We start from the raw sequence: 27,868 nt of genomic DNA, 5'->3' as shown, positions 1-27,868 counted from the left end.
CACCCTCACCCTCAACCCCTCACCCTCAACCCCTCACCCTCACTCACCCTCACTCACAACCCCTCACCCTCACTCACCCTCACTCACCCTCAACCCCTCACCCTCACTCACCCTCAACCCCTCACCCTCAACCCCTCACTCACCCTCACTCTCACTCACCCTCACTCACCCTCAACCCCTCACCCTCACTCACCCTCACCCTCACTCACCCTCACCCTCACTCACCCTCACCCTCACTCACCCTCAACCCCTCACCCTCACTCACCCTCACTCACCCTCAACCCCTCACCCTCACTCACCCTCAACCCCTCACCCTCACTCACCCTCACCCTCACCCCCTCACCCTCACTCACCCTCACTCACCCTCAACCCCTCACCCTCACTCACCCTCACCCTCACTCACCCTCACTCACCCTCACCCACCCTCACTCACCCTCACTCACCCTCACTCACCCTCACTCACCCTCACTCACCCTCACTCACCCTCACCCTCTCCCACCCTCACCCTCACTCACCCTCACTCACCCTCACCCTCACTCACCCTCACTCACCCTCACTCACCCTCACTCACCCTCACCCTCACTCACCCTCAACCACTCACCCTCAACCCCTCACTCACCCTCACCCCTCACCCTCACTCACCCTCACCCTCACTCACCCTCACTCTCCCTCACCCTCCCTCACTCACCCTCACTCACCCTCACCCTCAACCCCTCACCCTCACTCAGCCTCACCCTCACTCAGCCTCACCCTCACTCACCCTCAACCCCTCACTCACCCTCAACCCCTCACTCACCCTCAACCCCTCACCCACCCTCAACCCCTCACCCTCACTCACCCTCACCCTCACTCACAACCCCTCACCCTCACTCACCCTCACCCTCTCACCCTCACCCTCAACCCCTCACCCTCAACCCCTCACTCACCCTCACTCTCACTCACCCTCACTCACCCTCAACCCCTCACCCTCACTCACCCTCACCCTCACTCACCCTCAACCCCTCACCCTCACTCACCCTCACTCACCCTCAACCCCTCACCCTCACTCACCCTCAACCCCTCACCCTCACTCACCCTCAACCCCTCACCCTCACTCACCCTCAACCCCTCACCCTCACCCTCAACCCCTCACCCTCACTCACCCTCACTCACCCTCACTCACCCTCAACCCCTGACCCTCACTCACCCTCAACCCCTGACCCTCACTCACCCTCACCCTCACTCACCCTCAACCCCTCACCCTCACCCTCACTCACCCTCACTCACTCACCCTCACTCACCCTCACTCACCCTCACTCACCCTCAACCCCTCACCCTCAACCCCTCACCCTCACCCTCACTCACCCTCAACCCCTCACCCTCAACCCCTCACTCACCCTCACTCACCCTCAACCTCACCCTCACTCACCCTCACCCTCACTCACCCTCACCCTCACTCACCCTCACCCTCACTCACCCTCAACCCCTCACCCTCACTCACCCTCAACCCCTCACCCTCAACCCCTCACTCACCCTCAACCTCACCCTCAACCTCACCCTCAACCTCACCCTCACTCACCCTCTCACCCTCACTCACCCTCACTCACCCTCACCCTCAACCTCTCACCCTCACTCACCCTCAACCCCTCACCCTCACCCTCACTCACCCTCAACCCCTCACCCTCACTCACCCTCAACCCCAACCCCTCACCCTCAACCCCTCACTCACCCTCACTCACCCTCACCCTCACTCACCCTCACTCACCCTCACCCTCACTCACCCTCAACCCCTCACCCTCACTCACCCTCAACCCCTCACCCTCACTCACCCTCACCCTCATCCTCACTCACCCTCAACCCCTCACTCACCCTCAACCCCTCACCCTCACCCTCACTCACCCTCACTCACCCTCAACCCCTCACCCCCTCACCCACTCACTCACCCACTCACTCACCCTCACTCACCCACTCACTCACCCACTCACTCACCCTCACTCACCCTCACTCACCCTCACTCACCCTCACTCACCCTCACTCACCCTCACTCACCCTCACTCACCCTCACTCACCCTCACTCACCCTCACTCACCCTCACTCACCCTCACTCACCCTCACCCACCCTCACCCACCCTCAACCCCTCAACCCCTCACCCTCACTCACCCTCAACCCCTCACCCTCACTCACCCTCAACCTCACCCACCCTCAACCCCTCACCCACCCTCAACCCCTCACCCACCCTCACCCTCACTCACCCTCAACCCCTCACTCACCCTCACTCACCCTCAACCCCTCACCCTCACTCACCCTCAACCCCTCACCCTCACTCACCCTCACTCACCCTCACTCACCCTCACTCACCCTCAACCCCTCACCCTCACCCCCTCACTCACCCTCACCCTCACCCTCACTCACCCTCAACCCCTCACCCTCACTCACCCTCAACCCCTCACCCTCACTCACCCTCAACCCCTCACCCTCAACCCCTCACCCTCACCCACCCTCACAACACATATTGTGTTATAATAGGTGTCACATTTGCGAAAGATAAAACTATTGGCATTGTAAATAACAAAGCTATTAATTTCGCTATTTTCAAAACAAGCACATAAATAAAAAATGTGTCCTTTACAATACCAATAGCTCAAACTTTCCTAATGCGAGACCTATTGCATTGCTGTGCTTCTCTCCCCTGCTGCACTCTCCTGCTCTCTAGAGATGTGGCCTAACGACCAGAGCTGCCACCTAAGTCACGTAAATACAAAACATGTTGCATTCCAAATGCTATAGGTGTCACATTCGCGAAAGTTATAACTATTGGCATTGTAAATGACAAGGCCATCAATTTAGCAATTTTAAAAACCAACAAATAAATAAAATATGTCATTTACAAGACCAATAACTCCAACTTTTCTAATGCGAGACCTATTGCATTTCCAATGCTTGTTTGGCATTTAAATTCATTTAAAGGCATAAAACTGGTTTGGAGATCGGGCGAGATCCTGTCTGGAGTATAAGACGGAGTGATGTACCGGGGCAGTGGCATTAGGGGTATTAGTGGCAAGCCCCGGTTCTTCCCCACAGGGCCGAATTGCATTCTGGGAGATTGAGTCCAACGGACTAACGGAGGCTGAATCCTGCACACCAACCAACTGAGGGGTAGAGAACTATTGCGAAGCCGGTTCGGGACTGCGAGGACCAGCGGGCCTTGGCTGACATCATTGGCCACAGCTAGGGGCCTCTTCCCGCTCCCTCTCCTACATAACGCATCGCGGCACCCGCAGGACACTGGGCGCCGCTTGCAGGCGCAGGACACTGGGCGCTTTTCATTTTATCTTTATTGCATCTTTCCTACGGACTAACGGAGGCTGAATCCTGCACACCAACCAACTGAGCCGGTTCGGGATTGCGAGGACCAGCGGGCCTTGGCTGACATCATTGGCCACAGCAGGGGCCTCTTCCCGCTCCCCTCCTCCTAACTATTTTAGCAACGCCCACACCCGCGCACGCGGGCCAAGGTAGGCATAGAGGTGTGTAACGCCTACTAGTGAACCGGATTTAATAATTAAAAAATTTGAGGCGCTTCTAGATAATGTGGCCTCTCACCTTATAAAAATTGTGAGGAGGAATAAAGATAGTGAAATGAAATGAAATAAGTCTTATAATGCGCTACTAAGCCCGGAGGCATCAAGGAGCCTAGCAAAAGAAGTCAGAATGACCAGATAACCAGCACTAGTGGACCAAAATGGTTTGATGCAGAATGTTCTGCTGCGCAAACAAGTTTATCGAAGGCTCTGCATCAGGTACCTCGGGATAGAGAGCTGGTCAGGAAATCCAGGAAGATGTATAAAGATGCGATTGATAGACGAAAATTAGAATTAAAAGCTAAGGCTTGGGATGATTTGGGGATAGCGGCAGACCTAAGGGATAGCAGGCTCTTTTGGGAGGTAATTAACCGACCTTTTTTAAAAAGTGAGGCAAAAGCCGATATTTTAGTACATATTCCGGGGGATCTGTGGGTATCACATTACAGTAACATTTTTAATCCAAAAGAAGTACCCTTAAATTCTGATGAGGGGGCTGTGGAATTTAATTTGGAAACAGCCAAAACTTTTAGTCTTTCAATTACTCTCTCCGCGATAGAGACTGCCCTGAGGAAAGGTGCTCCTCTAAAGGCGAAAAAACTACCGTAGATTGGGGGTCTGTAGGGAAATTTTTGACCACTAAGTGTGCGTTCCCCAATTAAAGTACCACACAAAATTGCACAACTGTGGTCATGGTCACATGTATATGATAAATGTGCTAGGTTACCTCTATCATAATCAATGTGAAGCTACACACCTGACTGGGGGAGACATCCCTTAAGGATAAGAACCCTCACTCACCCTAGTGACAGTTCTACCTCTATACCACTGTGCTGTTACTTTTTAATCCTGTCAAGTGGAACACAATAATAAAGTAGTTTGGTATATCCACTTAGATAGTTTTAATAGTCACTTACCTTTTCTGACACAGCGCTGCTATCCTCACTACACCCTCTTACTCACATATGGGATTATTATCCCTTTGCCCAATAAAACATCTCTGAGCTCCTCCTTTAAAAACCCGGAGTAGTAGCTCCCAGTGTTGACTAGGATTTCAACACTGGTAAGGGGGACCCATATGATGAAGCATGTCACCCTCGGGTGAGTGAGGGTTCTTATCCTTAAGGGATGTCTTCCCCCAGTCAGGTGTGTAGCTTCACATTGATTATGAGAGAGGTAACCTAGCTCCTCTAAAGGCCCCCGGCCCAGATGCTGTACCGCTGGACCTTTTCAAACATAACTTAGAGGTGTGGGCTCCGCTCTTATTAAATGTTTTTAGATCAATAGTGGTGGGGCGTATTCCAACTTCTTGGAAAGATGCGGTAGTTATACCGATTTTTAAAAAGGGTAATAAGGCTGATCCGTGCTGTTACAGGCCAATATCACTAATTGATGCGTCCTGTAAACTGATGGGGAGAGTGATATTGGCACGCCTTGAATCATGGGCAGAGTCAACAGGCATTATAGTGGACTCCCAGTATGGGTTTAGACGAGGTATGGGTACCACTGAGCAGTGCCTTAATTTGGCACTAATTATGGGCAAGTACATGGGGGCCAAGCGCAGTGTTGTACACTTGGCCTTCATGGACTTGTCCAGTGCTTTTAATACAGTATGTAGGGGTAAGTTGTGGCAAATGATGGAGACTATGGGTTTTGAGGAACCGTTGGTCGTCTTGCTTCGTAGACTCCATGCTGCCACAACAGTATCAATCCGGTTTGGTCGTGATGGTGAAAATACAAAACCCATCCCATCCACCAAAGGTGTTCGTCAGGGATGTATTCTGGCCCCGTTTTTATTCCTGGTTTACACCAATGGCTTAGAAAGTTTTCTGTTGGAGAGTGGAGTTGATTTTCCCCAGGCCAATGGAAGACGGATACCAATGTTGTCTTATGCAGACGACACGGTTTTAATGACTCTAACTGCAAATGGCATGCAGACCTGTCTAAATGCCTTTGAAATCTTTATGGAGGGTTTAGATCTCCGGGTCAATTTCGCTAAATCATTCGCTATGTCCTGCGGCCCAAAAGGTTTAAGATCTCGCAGGTACCTTGTGAAGGATTCAATTTTTCCGAAAGTTGAACATTTTAATTACCTGGGTAATCTATTTAACAGAAAGCTTAATTGGGATCCCCTAATAACTGCTCATGTGCAAAAGGCCACATAATCGATTGAGGCCGCTCAGCCCTCCACAGGGCTTGGTCGCCCCACTCACTGCTGCCGCCCCTGCCTGCCTTTGCCGCCTCCTGCCTGCAGATTCCTTCGCTCGCTGCCCGCTGCTCCTGGGAATTTCCCGCTGCTCCTGGGAATTTCCCGCTGCCCGCTGCTTCTTGGAATTTCCCGCCGCTGCCTCCCTGCGGCCCCGCCCCCCTGTGATTCCATTCGCCGCCCCGCTCTCGCCACCCAGCTGCTCCTCCCTCCCGGCTCCTTACTTATGACGCCCCCCAGAGCGACCGGGCAGCGGACGCGCGCAGCGGGAGCGCCGATTGAGCGCCGAAGGTGCGCCAAAGGTAAGCCCGTCTGCGCCCGTCCGCGCCCGTGCCCAGCGCCAGGACCCCTGGCCCTCCCCGCCGAGGCAAGACGACCCGACTGACCTACGACGCCGCCACTCTCAACGCACTCAATGCCGGCCGGACCCACGCCTGCTGCCGAGCCACCCCGAGACGCACCCGCGGACCCTTCACCTGCTGCACCTGCAAGTTCACCTGCCTCCGAACCTTCCCCGCACCCGCCAAGACAAACACCAGCAGCAACCACCTCAAGTGCATCCTGATCAACACCCGCTCCGTCCACAGACACGCCGTGGAACTCTGGAACCTCCTCGACGCTACATCACCGGACGTCGCCTTCCTCACGGAAACCTGGATGAACGCCTCCTCTGCACGCGACATCGCCATCGCCATCCCGGACGGGTACAAGATCATGAGGAGGGACCGCATCAACCAGACCGGAGGTGGCATCGCCATCATCCACAGGAACACCATCCGCATCACGACCGACGCCAACGACTCCTTCGCCGCAGCCGAACATCTCCACTTCCAGATTCACACCGACCCTAAGACGACCCTCGGAGGCACCCTCGTCTACAGACCCCCGGGACCACCCACACAATTCAGCGAAGACATCACAGACTGCATCAGCCCGCACGCCCTCTCCTCCACTGACTACATCCTCCTCGGGGACCTCAACTTCCACCTGGAGAACAACAAGGACCGCAACACCACCGCCCTGCTGGAAAACCTCGCCAACCTCGGACTCAAGCAACTGGTCAACACCCACACCCACTACGCCGGCCACACGCTTGATCCCGTCTTCTCTTCAAGCAAGTACATCACCTTCAGCCACGCCACCGGACTCCACTGGACCGACCACAGCTGCGTCCACTTCAGCTTCAAAAGATCCACGACCCACCACCACCCGCAACAGGTACCTCACAGGAATTGGAGCAAGATCACCGCAGACCAGCTCACCACCTCCCTCAGCCAGAGCCCACCCGCCAACACAACGGACCCCAACGAAGCAGCCCGCAACTTCACACAGTGGCTGACCGCCTGCGCCGACGACCTCGCGCCACTAAAGAACCCTCCCAGCAGACCCAGAAGCAAGAAGGCATCCTGGTTCACCGACGACCTCAAGGACTCCAAGAAGACCTGCCGCACCCTCGAGAAAGCCTGGCTCCTCGACCGGACCACCGACAACATGACCGCCCTCAAACACGCTACCCGCAAGCACCACCAGCTCATCCGCACCACCAAGAAGAAATCCCTGAAGGAACGACTGGACAACAACGCCCACGACAGCAAAGAGCTCTTCACTATCGTCAAGGAGTTCTCCAACCCCAGCACCGGCACCAACGACATCACTCCGTCACAAGACCTCTGCAACTCCCTCGCCTCGTTCTTCCACCGCAAGATCGCCGACATCCACAACAGCTTCGGCGCCCCACCCACGCACCCAACCGTCGAACCAATGCCCCCCACCGCCACACTTCGCACCTGGACCACGGTGACCACCGAAGACACAGCCCGCACGATGAACACCATCCACTCCGGATCACCGACCGACCCCTGCCCACACCACGTCTTCAACAAGGCCGACTCCACCATCGCACCCCAACTCCGGAACATCATCAACGCCTCCTTCAACACCGCCACCTTCCCGGAGAGCTGGAAGCACGCCGAGATCAGCGCCCTCCTGAAGAAACCTACAGCGGACCCCACCGATCTCAAAAACTTCCGCCCCATCTCGCTCCTCCCATTTCCTGCTAAAGTCATCGAGAAGATCGTCAACAGACAGCTGACCGCCTTCCTCGAGACGAACGGATCCCTCAACCCCTCGCAGTCCGGCTTCAGAGCCAACCACAGCACCGAGACCGCCCTCATCGCAGCCACTGACGACATCCGGACCCTGCTCGACAAGGGGGAAACAGTGGCCCTCATCCTCCTGGACCTCTCCGCTGCGTTCGACACGGTCTGCCACCGCACCCTAGTCCAGCGCCTCAGCAACATCGGTATCCAAGAGAAGGCACTGGAGTGGATCATTCATCTCATTCCTCGCCGGAAGAACACAAAGAGTCCGCCTCCCCCCGTTTCGCTCCGAGGCCACCGAAGTCATCTGCGGCGTCCCGCAAGGATCTTCACTCAGCCCCACCCTCTTCAACATCTACATGAAACCTCTCGCAGCCATCGCACGCCAGCACAACCTCAACATCATCTCTTACGCCGACGACACCCAGCTGATCCTCTCCCTCACCAGAGACCCCGACACCCCCAGAACCTGCCTACACGAAGGGATGAAAGACGTCGCCGAGTGGATGAAGGACAGCCGCCTGAAACTGAACTCGGACAAGACGGAAGTCCTCATCCTGGGATCTTCGCCCTCCGCCTGGGACGACTCCTGGTGGCCCCCTGCCCTGGGCACCGCACCCAAGCCAACCGACCACGCACGCAACCTGGGCTTCATCCTGGACCCCTCCCTCTCGATGACCAGACAAGTCAACGCCGTCTCCTCATCGTGCTTCAACACCCTGCGTATGCTTCACAAGATCTTCCGCTGGATCCCGACCGAGACCAGGAAGACTGTCACCCAGGCACTCGTCACCAGCCGACTGGACTACGGAAACGCCCTCTACGCCGGAACCACAGCCAAGCTACAGAAAAGACTCCAGCGCATCCAGAACGCCTCCGCCCGACTCATCCTGGATGTCCCCCGACGCAGCCACATCTCCAGCCACCTGAGGAACCTGCACTGGCTCCCCGTCGACAAGAGGATCACGTTCCGGCTCCTCACCCACGCACACAAGTCTCTCCACGACCTGGGCCCCAAGTACCTCAACGACCGCCTGACCTTCTACACGCCCACCCGCCAGCTACGGTCCATCAGCCTCGCCCTCGCAGCCGTACCACGCATCTGAAGAGCCACCGCCGGAGGAAGATCCTTCTCTTACCTGGCTGCCAAGACTTGGAACTCCCTCCCCATCCACCTTCGGCTGACCCAGGACCATCTCGGCTACAGGAAACAACTCAAGACCTGGCTGTTCGAGCAGTAGCATACCCCTCCCCCCAAGCGCCTTGAGACCCTCCCGGGTGAGTAGTGCGCTATACAAATGGCATGATTGATTGATTGAGGCCCTTTTTCGTTTCTCTAGTAACCTGGGCCAAAAGCCAATTGCGGAACTAATCACCCTATATAAAGCCAAATGCCTCTCTGTTGCAACATTTGGGGCAGGGGTATGGGGGACTCAAAATTGTAATAAAATACAAGTTATGGAGAACAGATTTATTAAACGTCTCTTATCTGTCCCATCTGGTACCTCAAATAGCTTTTGCCATGGGGAGGTGGGTATTGATTTTGTGAGTAACATTATTCATGTGTCCCCCTTGTTGTTATGGTCTAAAGTTTGGCGATCTGAAGATTTGAAATTGTCAAAGGAAATTTTACAAGATCGTCTTAAACTTGACCATTCCATGAAGATCCCATGGTTGCTATATGTTAGGGATACATTCCACAAGATTGGGCTGGGATATTTATTCCAAAAGCCGGATATGATTGGCAAAGACTCTAAAATGATTATTAAAAATGCCTATCAGGGATAGTGAGCATGCAGTGTATAAGAGGGGTAAGCTGCAACACCAGTTCTACCTGTCAAATATTATGCACACCCAATGGCATTTTTATTTGACGAGGTTTCGCCTTGGCTCATTACACTTCCTGTTTGCTTTTCCAAAGCAGGGTGGGTGGTGTGAGAGGCTACCCCCTTGCCCCTGCAATGGTAGGGTTTCTCAAAATACTCTGCACCTTATCCTTTTTTGTGCTTTATATAGGGACCCAAGAAACCAGTTTATTAAACCTGTTTTATTATCACTTGGTTCCCGTTTTTATAAAGAAGGTTATGATCACCTACTGTCCCTTTCAACCCCAGTGATATGTAGCGCAGTACTTGGCTTTATTAGAGTGGCCCTTGCTATTAGAAACCGCTATTGAATGGTACTCCTTGTGGTGTCACTGATAAAAAGACCATTATGTGGATATGACAATGAAATTCTACATGCAATTTATGAAATGCTGAAACAGTTAAATTGTTTATCCTTAAAAGTATCCTGGTCCCAATATGTATTATGTACTGTGGAGTCCAAGATGAATTTTATGTCTTTTTAATATGTTAAATGGACCTTTTAAATATATGTATACTTTTATGATTCTAAAGTATGAATCGAAATAAAGTTATTCTGATGATGATGATGACAGAGGTGCATAAACAGTGTTTGAGAAAGAAGGTTAGAGCGTGCAACAGATGCATAAAGAGGGAGGCCCTGTGTATGCAGAAGATACCCTAAGAGCGTGGGATTAAGGGGCAGGAACTTTGAAAAGGTACAGGAAAGAAAATGTGTTTGAAGACCTGAAGTTTGCCACACGAGAGGGAAGCAATAGATGGACCGGTGTAAAGCTTGAGGAGGTAGAGGAAGGTGGTATACGGGAGTAGGCAGTATAGAGAGTCACCTAGTTAAGCCACAAAAATAAATAAATGAGTGAGGCAGCTCAGTTTAAAACCGTGTTAAAACAAATTTAAAACAAACTGTAAACATTGTTTTGGCGTGATATATACAAAGGTATCTGAAAATATTTTTTTTTGAATGCACAAGTGCAAGCCGTTGTGTGTTAAGCTCACAACGTATGTGGTGTGTGGCCAGGCACACACAAACAGCAAAAGTACATGTGTGGATGTGTGTACATATGTAACAGTACGAAGCAGCACTCATGAAACAAAGAATGAAATGGGTAGTGTTAGAAAAGTAAAATCTCAAAAAGTTATAGGAGGGCAAAGGGTCAAACCACATTTTTTATTTTTTTTTATTGTTGGATAGTGGCAGCGGTGAGCCAGAAGCTTGACATGCAATCCTGAAGTGCACAGCAATTAACGTCGGAAGGGACATGTTCAAGGGTCTGCTGTAAACATCCTTTATAAAAGCCTACAGGATTTCTTTCTGAGGGTTCTGCAGCAGCTCGCAGTGTTTACTCTGTGCTCAGCCTGTTTGGCAGGCAGCCCCAGACCCTTTGCAGCCCGCAGACTTGTTGATGAACTCTGCTCTTCATTAAGTCCGTCCCTGCGGCTGCCTGCCTGCAAGGTTACTGCTAACAGCTGCAGACAAACAAACACAAACATATAGACAGACACACGCACACACAAACACAGAAGTAAAACCTCTGCTAAACAAGCATTTGCAATGCAATAGGTCTCGCCTTTGTGAGAGTTCGAGCTATTGTCATTGTAAATGACAATGCTTTTCATTTATGTGTTTTGAAAACCTGCAAGCGGTGCCTAAACACGCACTTTATACTAATAGTCCTTGCTTACGAGAAGCAAGGCTGGCAGTAAAAGAGGCGCAGTTACTGCAAGCCTTGCTTCTCGTAACCAACGACTATAAGTACAAAGTGTGCATTTACGCACCGCTTGCAGGTTTTCAAAACACATAAATAAAAAGGCAGTCATTTACAATGCCAATAGCTCAAACCCTCGCAAAGGCGAGACCTATTGCATTGCAAATGCTTCTTATCTTTTAGGCACCAGATTGCTTTGGCTAGAGTGCCTGATGCTTACAATGTTATGAAGCATAATGTAGTTGATGAACAATTGATTAACTGCCTACACAGCCGAGGCTTATGAAAGTCTGTGTCTTAGCGAGCAAAACTTTATTCGCATGTACATTTTGTAATTTTCCACAAATGTAGATTAGCCAGAAAGAATGGTCCCAGGTAACAGAAATATTCAGCACTTTTATGGAGTGATCACTCATCACACGCAGTGTGTGAAAGCTTATAAGGAACAGCACAGGTTAAAATGTCCCAGTTAATTTGAACCAGGTCACCCATCTTGATATATGTGCAATATTTAAATAAACAAGATTCAATATGAATTCATATCATCGCTGCTTGATTACAGTAGCAGAGTAATTTATCTGTGGTGCTGCATTACAACTCACAGTCAGTATATAGTATTATGCATGCGCCCGGGAGATCAATGATGCGTTTGAGTGAGTAAGTTAATTTACCACTGTAGATATAGTTTCACTTTAACTGAGAAAACAATACTTGAATGTAACAGCAGTTGTAATGGAATATAACAGCAGTTGGCCCCCTCACATCACGATAGATAGAAAAAGAAAAAACACCCAAATGAAATGTCGGAGGCAGGAGAGACAAGTGTTTGGTGCTGTTTTCTTCTGTGTAATCCAAAGCCAATAGGATATATATTACAGAAGCGATTTATTAAAATATTCATGCTTCCAGCCACCGTGCACAAAATAACCTAACAAGACAAGTCATGCTCTTAGTGCCTTAATTGGGCAAAGGATAACATGATCTATCTAACCAGAGCACTAGTGAGAATGTTCCTTTTTTGCCCGCCTCTCAGATCTAGCTATCTGGTTATCAAAAACTCACTACTATATGTGTCGCACAGCTAACAAATAATTCTTCACCATCCTTGGTCAAAAGGTGCAACTTTCATCTAGGCTAGCAAACGAATGGGTGTGACCACTGTTGAAAAGGTCTCTTTGTGGAGCGAGGGAAGGGGCCTTTGCTAAAGCTGTACTCTATGTGCTCTACAATTTCTGACGTCTCCTTTTGTGCGCCTCTGGATCTTAGGACAGCATATGATATGGAGGCTTCTGCCGTGCAGAGAACGTCGAAGATGTCTGTGAGAGCAATTACCCTTTAACAAGCCTCTAACAATTGATGGAGTGAGACTTGAGAGAGAATGGGGTTGTTCGACACCGAATGGAGCAGACGAAGTCTGTTGTGTTGTACAGCTCCATCCAGTATCCTTGACCGCATGGTGACAATCACAGTGCCTGTCATAATACCGGGCGTGAGCGGGTCGTGGAACTGCCATGCCTTTCTCTGTGTGAGGTTGAGAAGGCAATACTTTAACACATAAGTAAGTCTGCCTACGGCACATCAGAAATTACTTTTACTGGAACGTGCTTAACTCGTAGGCATAAAGGGCTATGCATACCTAAGAGTTAGGTACCTCCCATGGACACCCTGAAATTGGCGCTGGGTGTGTCCGAAAAATTTGTTCCACTGCCTGAAACAGTAGTTTTATTGCCGCCATTGTTAAATTTATATGGTGCAGACACTAGTCCAGTGACGTCACGGCCAGAGCTGGGCAATCCGGTTTGAATCTCGAAGCAGCTTAACATCCTGTGAATGACATGGTTTTAAAAAAGTCAATTACTGAATACCATCATCCACTCCCGAAGTTAAAATACCTACATCTGCTAAAAGCAGCATTACGGACAACCCTTCATCTGCTAAAATCTGCTTCACAGAGAAAGGAACACCATATGGTGTAATAGCTAATGCGGCATGGCTTTGGAGCTGAAGAGCAGGATTCAAGTCTCCATGTCGACTCAACATTCGATTCTAGGCTATTCGCTCGATTTGCAGTGGAAAATGTAAACAAATAATTTAAGCAGCCTCTGCCAAATGTAAACAATTTAGTTTAAGTGGCCTCATGAAAAGTATTAGAAGTCCTCATACGTCACTGTACAAAGATGGCTTTGGCCTGTCAAAATGGCCCGTAGTAAAAGAGGACAAGGCGGTAACAAGTAAGCCAACAAACGTGCTTCAATGACCTTTGTGCTTTTCGAACATAAACATTACACAAAAGACTAACCATGGTAAATAAAACGATCAATTGTGGTTGTAAGAGAGCCAAAAGGCATAGAGGACTGAGTTGTGAGGCACTACAAAACAAAGTAAGCGGGGGATCCACGGATAAGACAGACAAGCATCGTAAATATGTATACTGGTAAACAAGCAGTGCGAGAAGCAAGAACCACTAACCGTTTCATGAATATGCTCCACTGGGTTAGAACCAGGCCATAGACAGCATAATTCACGTACATTCGGGAATTTCGCACTCTGCTGGTTACACAAAATCCCCGAAATTAGGCCACTGGGCTACTTCGCGTAATTACATGGCAAAAACTAGGCCAACATTTAAAAAAACAAATCCCCGCCGGGCCGCCGCGCTGCCTGCGACGACCCGGAAGCGGTTGGGAAGCTGGCCAATCACAGCGCGGCCCCAACCGGAAGTCCCGCCCCATCGCGCCGAGAGGGAGAGAGAGCTGGCCGAGGAGCCACGAAGGCTCCGCATTGAGTCCCGGTCCCGAGATAGGGGACCGGGTGAAGAGCGGGCGGATGGGGAAGGCGGGCCTCTCATGTGGCGAGAGAGCCCCGCAAAGCGCTACCGCCGCCCGAAATGCAGATCCGCCGCCAGAACAGGTGAGTGTGTTGAGTGAGAGGAGGGGTGAGTGGGGTTGGGGTGTACGCGTGTGTGTGTCTGTTTGAGTGTGTTTGTGCGTGCGTCTGTCTGTGTGCGCGTGTGTATGTTTAAGGGGGGGTGCGTGTGTGTATATGCAGTGTGTGTATGGCTTTCTTTGTGCGCATGCGTGAGTGACGACGTGCGCGCTCACGAGGTACAATCTCGGAAAGAGAAAGCGCGTGCAACATTGCTGTCCTCATTCCCCCAGAAGTAACAACATAAGTCGTCTCGCCCTAGACAGCAAAGCTTCGCTTTGCTTTCGTCTAGGCGAGACCTAAAAAAACTACACTGACCCAAAAGAACTTAAGAACTACTGGCCCATCTCCCTGTTCCTGGCTAAAGACCTGAAGAATAAACAGCCAACTATCCAACCACCTAGAGATCAAACACCTCCCGGGTCCATCCCAATCGTGATTCATCGCTAATCACAACACAGAAACCTACCTAATTGCAGCCACAGATGACATCCGGTCTCTCCTTGACCAGAGACAAATTGCAGCACTGATCCTCCTTGACCTCTCCGCAGCTTTTGACTCTGTGTCACACGACACTCTCCTACATGGACTCCATCAGATGGGGATCCAATGTAATGCACTTAAATGTATCGCACCTTCCTCACCGGAAGAACCCAGAGCGTTCCCCTCTTGCCTTCCACCTCAGGCTCACAGAACATCAATTGTGGCGTTCCCCCAAGGGTCCACACTGAGTTCAACCCTGATCAGCACATACATGGCCCCCCCTAGCCACACTGGTCAAATCCTATAGTATGAACATCATATCATACGCTGACGACCCCTCATTCACTCCCTATTCTCAAACCCCACTAACACCAAAACCAATTCCCAGAGGTGCATGACCAGCGTAGCCAGATGGTTGCAAAACAAATGCCTCAAACTCAACACCGACAAAATAAAGGTACTCCTCTTCAGGAGCAACACCTCCCTGTTGGACGACTCCTGGAGGCCAGCGGAACTGAGCCCCTCGCCCACTCCCACAACCCATGCCAGAAACTTGGGCATCATACTCGATAACAAACTCACCATGAAGAAGCAGATAAACACCGTCTCCTGAGCCGGCTTCCTCAATCTCTGGAAATTATTTGGATAGCTCCACATCAACACCAGATGCACTGTCACCCAAGCCCTCATCACCACCTGCCTGGACTATGGAAACTCCCTATACATGGGCATAACCTCACAACTACTGAGCAGACTGCAAACCATTCAAAATGCTGCAACCTGGCTCATCCTCAACCTCCAAAGAAGAGCTCACATCACTCCCCACCTTAGAGCGCTCCAAGTCCCAATTCAAACTGCTTAACCACGGCTACAAGACCCTGCACAACAATGGACCAGCCTACCTAAACCACAGACTGAACTTCCACCAAACTGGCAGACTACTACGCTCCGCCTCCCTAGCCCAGCCTCCCTGCTTCCACAAAAGCAGAAGCGACGGCTGCACCTTCTCCTACCTGGCCACCAACACCTGGAATTGCCTCTTTGATTGATACACACAGGCAGGTGCACAAACACGCACTGAAAAAAGCACACAAACCCACACAAGAAGCTCAAACATATGCATACACATACAAACATATCACACAGACTCACATCCACACACAGATACAAGCATGTGCACAAACATGCGCATACACAAACATACACAGATGTCTGAGTGAGAGGCAGGGTGCTATTGGCAGCAGGCCTCTTCCATGACGGCCGAAGGGTCACGACAATACCTTTTCAGAACAAGAGCACTGTGTGTTGCTTAGTTTAATTATTTAAGCTTCCCAGTATAGCAGGCGAATAGCTGAATCAACTCATTGCTTAAAAAATAAACTTTCGTAATATAACTGGTGTTCATGTAAAGCACTCAAATACCTTTGGGACAAGTTTGATCTATGTAAAACTGTATAAAAAAATACGTAGCATTACAGCAGAACTCACAGAGACCCCCCTGCACTGTTAACTAATATTGATTTAAATGGCTTCATGTGCCACAAACTTTGGCTTTCGCAGCAGTCCGCGAATGACTATAACCTGCAGTTATGTCAAACACGTAGGTTTTGGATTTAAAACAATAACTTTGGCGATGTTTTATACACAGAAGAGTGCTGAATAGTTTATAGTTGTGTTGTGAAAAAAGAGGCATAGCTGTAAAGATTACTATTGCTCTCCTAAACTGCATATGGGTCTTGTTTGGGAACATTCAGTGAATTGCCGTAAATCCGTGCGGTAGAAAAAATGAAAACATGATGCGTGTTTAATGTAAAAGTTTAAATAAATATGCAGATACTTTAAGCAAAGGCACAAACACAACGTTAAATAAAAATAGTACGAGTTTTTGCTTGAATTTTTAAGCTTGCATTTCGCAGTGTATTTTTAATATGCAAGTAGGGAATGGGATGGTAATGCTGGTTTCTAACTTTATATTTGTTTATTTGCAAAGTTTTATATAGGGCTGGTTAGACCTGGAGGTATCAGAGTGCTGAGGATGAGCGAGTTACAGGTTACATAATTACATAGCCAAGTATAGACATAGGAGAAAAAAACCATGAGATTACACAATATTGTGAGTTATTAGCGCACACATACGTCTTGTGGGGGTGAAAAAGGTAGAGGGGGAATGGTAAAGAGGGGTAAGGAATGCAGGTAGGAAACAACTGGGAGGTGTGGAAAACAATGTCCGATGTCTGGCAGGGTAGGTGGCGGCTGAGGGGGGAACCAGAGCCAAACTCCTCTATAGCTGCATAGGACAGCTCCACCGGGCATCAACCAAGGTTGCTCGGGCACCGCGGTAAGTACAGACAGTTATGGTTTCAGCCTGGGGGGCATCGTCATAGCTCCATCGAGAGCACCGGTCACGGTGTTGCTGGAAAAAGCCGTTCACCTCATCCTCCAGGTCGCCCCCAGGTCAAGAGTGGTGAAAGGAGAGGTGGAAGGGACAGTTCCAAAGTCCACAGATCTTCCCCATTCCCAGCAGCAGTAATGAGTGTTGGGCATTGGAGCAGGATCCCAGTGGTAGGGGGACCCTAGTCGCTTAAGGTTCAAATAGTGATGCAGCTACCCAGAAAGCAGTAGTAAAACCACTGGAAGATTTTTTCTCCTCAAACCACGACCCGTGCAGGGCTTTAAATGCCTTTCCAGCATACTCTGGAGATAAGCACTTGACGTACACGCAGCCCTCACGTGAGCTTTTGTCCACAGCTATGGGAACATTCCATCATTATCGCAGCATTTCGCCAATATTGCTTCTTGAATTGCAAGACGCCAATAATCTCCTTTTTCCATTACTGGATCAAACATATTTCTGATCTTCAGACATGGCATCAAGCTGTTTGGAGGAGAATTCCTTTGATCTAGATGAAAAGCTTGTCCTTGCCATACTTTTGATGGTAGCACTGAAACATGATCACTTGATGCAGACGGTTGTATCCACCTCCATACTAAAAAATCTGCACCGCCTATTCTTCGACATTCTGTTTGTCTTCTAGATTCATTTGAACCAACAAAGTTAACAGCTCGGTCCCACACTTTCTTCATTTTAATCATGTCTTGAGGTCGTACTAATGAGTCTCGCACATGAGGAATGGGCATGTAAGGCTGCAAGTCTTTGTTTTCATGACCAGCATCATTGTGGCTCCTCAATATATCTATTATTTTGACCACCATGTCATACATTTGCCTGGTTTCTTCCTCTTCTTTTGTCCAACAATATTTCACATAGTAAATGATAGCCCAAATATTACAATTCCCAATAGTAGTGGTGACAGTCTGTGCGTTAGTGTAATGAATGGCCATCAAAATCTGCACACACATGACATCTGAGGTCTTGTAAATTCGAGGTATTTGATAGCTGTTGTGTTTCTTACTTTCTCACCAGGAGCTTTGCCAATACACCTTATGCCCGTATCATCATTAGAATTTAAAATCCACTGCAGTTGAATAATCTTCAAAGTCGGGACCCAAGGTTATTAAATATGCCACTGCCTCCTGGATGGAAAGACTTCGGTTGACAGAGTAACCACAAGGCACTTCTCACACCCTGATCTGCTGCAGCCTCCTGTGGTCCTCCGCTACCTCCGCTACCTCGCATTCTCAGGTTTGTGAGGCCCAGCAGCAGGAAGAAGAGGCAGGCGGCAGTGAGCAGCACCATTGAGAGCTGGTACACGCAAAATACCCCACCGGGTCATGCTCCGTCCCTTCCAAACTGACGTAGCAGCTCTTCTTCCCTGTCAGGTGCGCGTCCATAGGCCTTGCTGTTGCGGTACCAAATAGTTCCCATCACAGGAAGCGATCAGGCGCCGGTGTGACGTCCAACCGTGTACCCCGCCGCTACTTGGAAAACAAATTGCCTGGCATAACGTTAACAAAAGAGCACAAAATAGAATGTGGTGATGGTTTTTAGGTCTCGTTTGGTCAGCGCGCATGCGCTGCTCGGAGAGACATTTAGGAGGTCTTTGAGAAGTGTTCTCAAAGCGGCAATCAGCTTGCCAGAACGCACACAGGCGCGCGCGACATGCACAGCACTTTTTCACATCGCGCGCACCACTGCCTTCACCACTCGCGGTTTTTTTGTTCTGACTTTTTTTTTTTACGAGCGCCGCCGCTCACGCGTACACTGCGGGCATTGTGCCCTTTTCTATGTTCATCACACACTTCGCCGCAGGGCTGTAGTATTTGTCAGTTGTCATGTCCTTGAAAGACGAATGTCTTCATCATTGTTGACATATCGGGGCCCCGACGAATGTGCTCGGTTAAAATGCGCAAGGTGGCTTGCACTATCAGAGTTCCCAGTTCCCAGCAAGCAGAACGCCTATGCAAGACAGATCGTCTCCAGGCACGGTCGAATGCACATTACTTTGCACGATAAAGTGCACTGAAATGAGGCTGTTAAGTATAAATATTCTCACTTGCCGAATTGTCGAGGTCTGCCCTCCGTAAATCACAATATTACAAAATCTGTCCTAACGCGGCCACCATAAACTATTTTATTGTCAAGGCTGTCCACTGACAACACAGTTATTAACCATTGTCTGACTTGTGTGGGACTCCACATAGCTAACACTTTTTGGTTGCTTAACTATTAACTTAATGCGCCACGAGTTGAATCACTGCATTAGCAGAGGCCCCAGGCCAACTCGCGAGGCCCAAATCTTCTGCAGTAGGTACTCCCTTCTTAATATGATAAGAATTCTTTATTTACTGTCATAATTGCGGACTGCCGTCTCTCTTGATTTACTGTGATGAGACGCAGAGCACCTCATTGAAAGTTTGCCAACGGGCGTCACTTGCTTGTGAAATGTCTATAAAGATGACAAATGCTGCGCGACAGCTACCACACAGCTACCACTTATTAGTTATAGCTCGTGTTTTATGCTGGCGGAGGTTATGTGGGGCAATTATGGCCTCCGGTGCCTCGTGCATTGCAGGTGGGTGAGCAGAAGCGGAGAAGGTGTTATTAGAGACACACAATCTTTGTCAAGAGTTAATTTGTAGTCAATTTATAAATAATGACTCTCCAGCTCGTAGAGCGTAATTCAGATCCTTGCGAATGCTTTACATAGCTGATTCAGTCTACCATAGTCGCCCAGTTGTATAGTAACTGCAAAGAAAGCACCCAACATATTCAGCAGGGACAGCACGCAGACAGCGGCTTAACCATTGGCAAGTGACGTTTTCATTTTAGTTTGAAGCCAAACTGTTGTCGTTTACAATGTCTGAGAAGAACAGGGTAATTGAGGTAACGCTGTTTTCAGTGACATACAGAAGCCTCTAAAAGGTACAGATGGAGAAATAGTGAACGTGTCTACTGACAACAACAAAATAAAAAACGAAGGGGAACATAGAAAAGGGGCCAGAAGATCTGAGGAAATAGATGAGCAAAAGTGCTGCAAGGCAAGATGCTAGTGGTTTGAAAACAAAAACGGATTAATAAATAAATGCAACTGCCAGGAAGATACAAAATGTTTGCCAAGAGTGTGTGCAAACCATATAGATGTCTTATTGTCACAAACCTTAAAAGTCCCGAAAGTGGATGGCTTTTTGTGTTTATAATTCACAGTCGTCTTTATCTGCCCACGACTCCTGCAAAACATCAATAGCCTCAGTATGCCGAATCAAATGTGGGTACTGAGAGTCAAAAGTGTGCTGTCTCTTTTTAAACCGTTATTTCCTTTGCAGTTTCACAAAGTTCCATCTGTTCTGCTGCTCATTTTTTATTGAATGGCTCTAAAGTTCTATGTACAGCATAAAAATAACTATTGGTGTAGGAGTGCTTATGCATACATTTTCATATAATGCAGGAGCATTCATGTAACATATATAGCATGGGTGTGTTCAATTTGGCAAACGTGTATACAGATTTTGGTCAGAAATGCAAGTGGCGCTTACAGTTCGTTACATTAATATTTAAATCGCAGCAGAAGTTCTGATTTTCTCACGAAGCAGAGTTGTGTAGAGCTTAGCAGTCTTCACAATGTTAGCATTTTTTCAAAAAATGCAGTGAGTTTGTTAAAAAAATGTTTTACCATTCCTAACCTCTGATCACTTGATGCTTCGGTATCATTGCTTTTGCAGAATCCACTACTTTTCTTAATAGTCCCACTTTCTTGAGTTTCTGTGCCAACTTGGAATTGTTGCCCTCATGTTTTTTTCCACAACAAAAGCCATAAATCCGTGTGTAGCGGGGGGAGGGGGGGGGGGGGGTTGCACTTCGGTAATACCTTCCAAGGGTGCGATTCCTGGACGCAGTGACCTTTTAGGTTTGTGAAGGGAAGTGACACTGAAGCACAGGGGTAGCGCTATCTTTTGGCACAGCTGACAACTATCGTCGCTACTCCAAACATGCACACAGTGTTTGAAACTCCATTCTAATGACACCCCATAATTATGGCATGCTTTTGTTGCAATTGGTGTTGCAATATTTAGCAATGCCAATAGCTCTAAGTTAATTAATGCGAGACCTATTGCATTGCAAATGCCTGTTTGTTTTCTTCTTTATCGCCACAGGTTTGCTATAAATAGCGGGCATCACGTTGCTCGTCCAATTTCACAGGCAAATTGCCATTCACAAAATAACACAAAGTTGTGTGATCTGATTGCATTATTGTCGTTACTGTATGATTTATATTTAAACAAGCATTTGCAATGCAATAGGTCTCGCATTCACACGATTTTGAGCTATTGGCATTGTAAATGACAATGCCTTCTATTTATGTTTTGGGTTTTAAAACATAAATACAAGGCATTGTTATTTACAAATATAATAACTTAAAAAATGCAATGAACCTCACCATCTCTACCAACAGAAAGGGCACTTCAGATATATCAGGTCAAAGAGCAAACACCCCGACTGGCGCCGATGAAAGCACCTCAGAATACTGAACGGACAGCCACATCACCTCAAAACAGACAGCGTTTGTCACAAATTGAAGGGACCCATGCACTGGCAGTATTTTATCTCAATGGAAGAAACAGGAGTTGTCAATAAAACGCACTCGGTGGCCTACATAGCCTATGGCACCAAGTACTGTGCTCGACCTCTAGGAAAGGAGACGGAACGTGTGAGTGTTGTATTTGGCCGCCCAAGTTAAAGTGCTGAAGGACGAACATGGTGAAGGTGGGCCAGTCCACAAGCTCGACACGCAATATCTGCCCCCGACCTGACTCCAATCTGTCGTGCCACTTGTAACTTGCTGCCCGCTCAAGAGGTTCATCAGCCTTTGTGAACATTATAAGCAGCACAGACATTTTACACCAACAATTATACTAACTGAATAACCTTGTGTTAGCCTGCTAGTTCCTCTAAATGCAGCTGAATGTCTGGCGCTGTGCGATGCTGTCTCTCGCTCCACACTGAGTATTCCATTTAATGATGCCTGCTGCTGCTCCCTGCTCAGTGTTCCCCCCATTTCCCTGTTGTTCCGACATTTCCTCGAGGCATAGTAACTTCTGAGTGGGAGAAGTGACCGAGGCTGACCTTACCACAGCTGCTGGGGCTTCCCTCCCCTGCACATGAGAGCCCGATGGTATTTGTAGAATTAGTACGTTGGATCGCACAGCAGTATAGCACATTTAACCCTCCAAAGCATAGGGTCCAGCTGTCGCACCAGGGCCGATGCTGCCTTGACACAGATACCCAGCCAATACGATCAGTACCTTCTGATGCGCAACAAGATTTCTTATCTCTAATGAAGAACTACAGACACGCACTCGCAGCCGAGGCGTCATACTGCCGACCCATAGTGCAGTTTACAGTGTGGATGGGACGACTGTGACTGACGGCGCGCCTCCCTGCTTCCAGCTCTGAGTTTACCTGGATTATGTTATGTTATGTTATGTTATATTTATTCTTATATAGCGCGCGGCTACTCAAAAAGAGTGTCCCGGCGCTTTTGATAATGAGACCTACAGCAGAATAACACAACACAGTAATAAAACACCGACGTGAGCAGAGCAGAGAAGCAAAAAAAAAAAAAGAGCAGCCTAGAGGGCAAACAGCCAAGTTTTAAGGCCTTTTCTAAAAACAAGTAAATTAGTAGCTCCGCGAAGTGTCAACGGCAAAGTATTTCACAACTGTGGAGCCAGCAGTCCAAAGGAGCGGCCTCCAATGCGGGCTCTCTTTACACGCGGCACAGCCGCCAGAAACAGAGATTCTGACCTGAGAGAGCGAGCCGGGTGGTAAAAGGCAAGTCTCCTTTGGAGATACTTAGCTCCCACAGCATGAAGAGCTTTATAGGCCAAAGTTAACGCCTTGAGGCAATCCGTTTTCGGATAGGCAGCCAGTGTAAGGTCCGCAAAAGGCCCGCAGCACTGGCACGCCTGTTTAGGCCATAGATGGCCCTCGCGGCCGCATTCTGCACAACTTGAAGCCGCTGCAGCAGATACTCTGGCAGGCCCAAGTAGAGGACGTTGGAATAATCCAATCTTGAGCCGATCAGAGCCTGCACAGTCAGCTTCCTATGTTCCTCAGACAAAAGAGGCAGAAACTTCCGGAGCATCTTCAGGAGCCCATAACATGTACCCGTCACACCTAGGATCTGAGGCCTTAGCGTCAGATCCTTATCCATCTTGACCCCCAAGTTCTTAGCTATGAGGGATGAACAAGACGGGGGGAACATGTCAATGGACCACCAGGCCTGCCAGTCCGGATCCGACGCACACCCGAAGAAGAGTACCTCAGACTTATCTGAGTTGCACTTGAGGCTGTTCAGATGAAACCATCTAAAAACAGCCCCAGGGCAATCCCGGATACTCTCTCCATCAAAGTCTCCTCCCCTCTTACAAGAAAAGAGGAACTGGGTGTCGTCGGCGTAGGATACGATCTGGGCCCCGAACGACTCCGCCAACGCCGCCAAAGGGGCCATAAAGATGTTAAAAAGAGTCGGGCTCAATACAGAGCCCTGTGGGACCCCGACTCCCAATGGCGGCATCACGGCGGCGTCTGGGGGGGCCCAGACCGTTTGTCGGCGGCCAGCTAGGAAGGATGAAAACCAGCTGAGCACCGTCCCCCGTAGGCCAATCTCATAGAGTCTTGCGAGAAGGCCCTCATGGGGGACGGTGTCAAAGGCCGCCGACAGATCTAACAAAACCAGCATAGCTTTGCCCCCGGAGTCCAGTGCCCCCTTAATAGCTTCAGACACTTTCAGGAGCGCGGTCTCCGTACTAAGATTGGGGCGAAAGCCCGATTGGGTGGCATGCAAAATCTCCTGAGTTTCCAGAAAATTGGAGAGCACCATGTGCACATGCTTCTCCAAAATTTTCGAAAAGGCCGGCAAGAGAGAAATCGGCCTATAATTTGCCAAAGCCTCAGGATCGAGACCAGGCTTCTTCAGCAGAGGGATGACCATTGCCTGCTTCCAGGCCTGCGGAACCACTCCCTGGGTCAACGAGAGATTCAGGAGTGGGTTGGCCAGCGGGTTGATAACTTCCGCCATTTTTGCCAGGAATTTAGCAGGGCATGGGTCCAAAGGCGAACCAGATTTAAGATTACCCATAAGCGCCAGGGAAGCAGGGACTGAGATAGATGGAAAGACGGCCAGCACAGGGCCTAAAGTGGCCGATAGGCCCGATTCGTCCTTGGAAACAGTCAGCCCTGCGGGTGCCTCCAGAGTAAAAGAGTCTTGGATGAGCTTAATCTTGCCAGTAAAAAAATTAGCAAGATCCGAAGCCCAGGACTCAGAGGGCATACCCTGGGATGCATTAGATCGAGGGGCCATAAATTCTCTGACAATGGCGAAAATCTCCTTGCAGGAGTTGGAGGCAGCCTCTATCCTCCCCGCAAGATAGGTTTTTTTTCCTCGGCGTATGTCCCGGTGATAGGCCTTAACCGCTGTCTTGTATGTCAGTCTAGCCACAGAGTCATATTGTGAATGCCAGGCTCTTTCAGCTGCCTTGCACTGCTGCCGGGCAGTCGACAATGCCGCAGTGAACCAGGGAGCCGAGACACGTTTGGATGTTGAGCGGGGGGTCATCTCCGGGGCCAGATCATTTAACCTGGCTAATAACCATACTTGCAGAGATTCCAGATCCCTTTCCAAATCTCCTATAAGGGGGCAAGGGTGATCCAGGGCGGCCTGAGCCAGCATAGCTGATGTCACTCGGTGATATGCCCTAGGGGCTCGGCCCTGCTGCTGAGACACGGGATTGGATGGTTTCGCCGTGCCCCTGACCACAAATTTGGCTAGTCTATGGTCCGACCAGAGCACCGGGATAATCTCCTTCACCTCCAAAGGAGATGTCGAGAAGACCTGATCAAGAGTATGTCCCTTGTCATGCGTTGGCCCCTGAAGATACGGGATCAGGCCCAAAGCGGCCATAGCCTCCAGTAATTTGATGGTATCTGGGTCCGATGGCTCATCCATACGGAAGTTAAAGTCTCCGGCCACGATTACTTCATCCTTTGCAATTAAATGTGGCACACAGCATGACGCAAATTTATTAGGTCACCAAATGCTCCTTTTTTCCTACCTGAAAATACGTAACACTCATGATAAGTGCTTTTACTAGGCACGGGGACACACTCACAGGACGTTGAGCCTACGCCGAGGCTTGAACAGGGATATCACGCTTCACATCCGGCCGTTACGTCACATCCTCTCTTCTCCCGATAGTTACCCCCAAAGCACTGCAGGAGTACCCTTATCACAGTGCCTGTCGAGCTTAACGATTTTTGGCCAAATGCATAGCAAGAGAGGCATAAATTATATCCCTTGCCACTTGCACGTTGTGTGATTACCTCCTGCTGGGGCCCTTTGTGCTAACATTAGTGGAGATGATTTCGGCGAGCTCGCTTTGGGCGAGACTGGGGAAATACCCGTAGCACGTTAACGCGCGCCGGTGCTGCTTAAGCATGTATGCCACACCTTGAAAAACACGTCACTCCGCAAACACGAGCCCAGCCACTCTTATGCCGAAAAATTGCCACTCAAATTCACTCGCACGCCCGATCTCGCCAGGTCAGCCCTGCCCCAACACCTGCAGACAGGGACAGCCGGTCCTACAAGGCATCGCCTGGAGACCATAGAAAACTCCCACAAAAAAGGGGGGGGGGGCAAAGCTATGTCTTGCTATAACCGCACTCGACTGCACAGCAGTTTACAGGCACAATTGCCCGGTCTGATGCCCGGAAGGACAGAACAACCCCAGGCAAGATAATAGCCTCACTTACTGCATAGACCCTACGCCCGCAGTGCCACAACTGGGCGAGTGGATCCTTGATCACGGAGCCTACGAGTGGAGCGGGCCGAGGCGAGCACCCGTCAGTAGCCCCGCCAAGTATACACAGCGCGAGCACGGAGGAACTGGCATACCTGAGCCCATAACCCCTGCAGACCTAGGAGTCGCTGGAACCAGGGAGTGCATGGCTATCGGGAACAGAGCATAGCCCATTCAACGAGGGCCCTGAGGAGGGGGGGGAATACCTCCCGGGCACGTGGACCCCACAACTGGAAGGGTTGAGGTGAGTGCCCGGCCGCCCGGCCCACCAGCTGGCCTGCACCCCTGCGCCCCCTTAATACTCCAAGGCTGTGGATGACTACCATCCACAGAGAGGAGAGCCGAGGGGTGACCGCCCCTGGTAGTGGAAAGTTGGCAGGGCACACAAAACGACAGAAGGCACCAACCCAGCGGGCCTCCTGCAGGGCCGGACCAGGGAGCTTGCAGTTGGGACAGGGTCAAAGCACAACACGAAACGCACACGAACAATGGGAGGGGGCAGGAGGAAAGAGAACACGTCTTACGGGAGGGGGGTGGGTACAAAGTAAAGCACAACACTGAAACTAACTAGGAAAGTACCTTACCTCTCCATGTACATAGCGCCACTGATGTCCTATTGGCTAGGGCAAAATAACACACAACGCTAATGGGAAAACAAGACTTAAACCAGCAACACGGAACCGAACCCGAAAGCAGCCCGGGCTGAGTGAGAGGACGGGGGCTGCCCGCGCATGCGCGCTCCGAGTCCCAAAGCGAAGTGCGGCATCTGAAGTCCGGGGTCCCAGTAGGGGGCCCGGGTGAAGACCAGCGCTGCAGAGGAGACACGGAACACGCTGAAAGAGCCCGGTGAGTGGTGGGGGGGGATGTGTGTGTGTGTGCGTGCGTGCGTCTGTCTGTCTGTGTGTTGTGTGTGTGCCTGCCTGCGGGTGCATGTGTTGTGAACAGCCTGCCGGAATCGTTGCGCGCGACCTGATGCGATTCCGGCAGGCTGCGTGCGCGTGCCAGTCTCTTGTCTCCAAGTCTCGCTCCTCCTTGAAAGCTGAAACGATCGCTATAGTCTCGCTTTGCGACAGCAGGGGCTTTGCCCCTGCAATCGCAGGCGCGAGACCTAACAAGGATGGAAAGTTTAACCAAAAACTCGACAGAGAGCTTGGGTACCGTAAGCATAACAGGCAGACCGTGTGGAAGTGACCCTGGGGCACGGAGAGCGGAACCGAGCACAGCAGTCGCCATGAGGGAGGAATAAAAATAAAACACAAGTGCGACAAGGGCGCTGTAAATGTAACCTAGATAACAGCATTATTTACAGCCCTGTATACAGCGAAGCTAAGCTCTGAGCAAGAATGCTCCCCAAATCAAATGGGAAGCGTTACCAAACATGGACAGGAAACCAAGAAAAAAAACTACCCCAAAGAACAGAGAACTGCGACATAGTGTAATGATACCGTAGTTAGTCCCTGCTCCTGGGAGGAACTAAAGAGAAAATGAGGAACAAAGAGGCCGGACCGACCACTAGCAAGCAAAGATTTTTAAAGGACACTGAAACAAACAAATCAAAAGCAGGGGGATGACTTTAGGCCCACAAGAGAGGTATACTAAAGTATACCAGAGGTTGTACACTTACCTAAAACAGGTTTAGTGGACAAAATATCGTCCCAGGGAGGATCTGTTTGTGGAGATTATGAAAGCAGGAGGGAGAGCCGGTCACTTCAGGAAGGGAGACGGTGGAGGTAGGGTCACAGTAGAAAATCTGCAGTCCTATAG

At 49.8% G+C, this 27,868-nt stretch overlaps 1 protein-coding gene and 1 pseudogene across 2 annotated transcripts in view; one reads left to right on the top strand and one right to left on the bottom strand.

Moving 5' to 3' along the window:
- Positions 1 to 27,868, top strand: part of MAN1B1 (mannosidase alpha class 1B member 1) — a 373,555-nt gene that overhangs the window by 283,336 nt on the left and 62,351 nt on the right. The gene's annotated exons all lie outside the window — the stretch shown is intronic.
- Positions 17,427 to 25,251, bottom strand: LOC144756437 (inner nuclear membrane protein Man1 pseudogene; annotated as a pseudogene).

Source organism: Lissotriton helveticus, chromosome 5_1 (genome assembly GCF_964261635.1).
Source record: "Lissotriton helveticus chromosome 5_1, aLisHel1.1, whole genome shotgun sequence".
Classification (NCBI taxonomy): Eukaryota; Metazoa; Chordata; class Amphibia; order Caudata; family Salamandridae; genus Lissotriton; species Lissotriton helveticus.
Note: the sequence above shows the minus strand (reverse complement) of the source record. Positions and strands in the feature narration are given on the sequence as shown.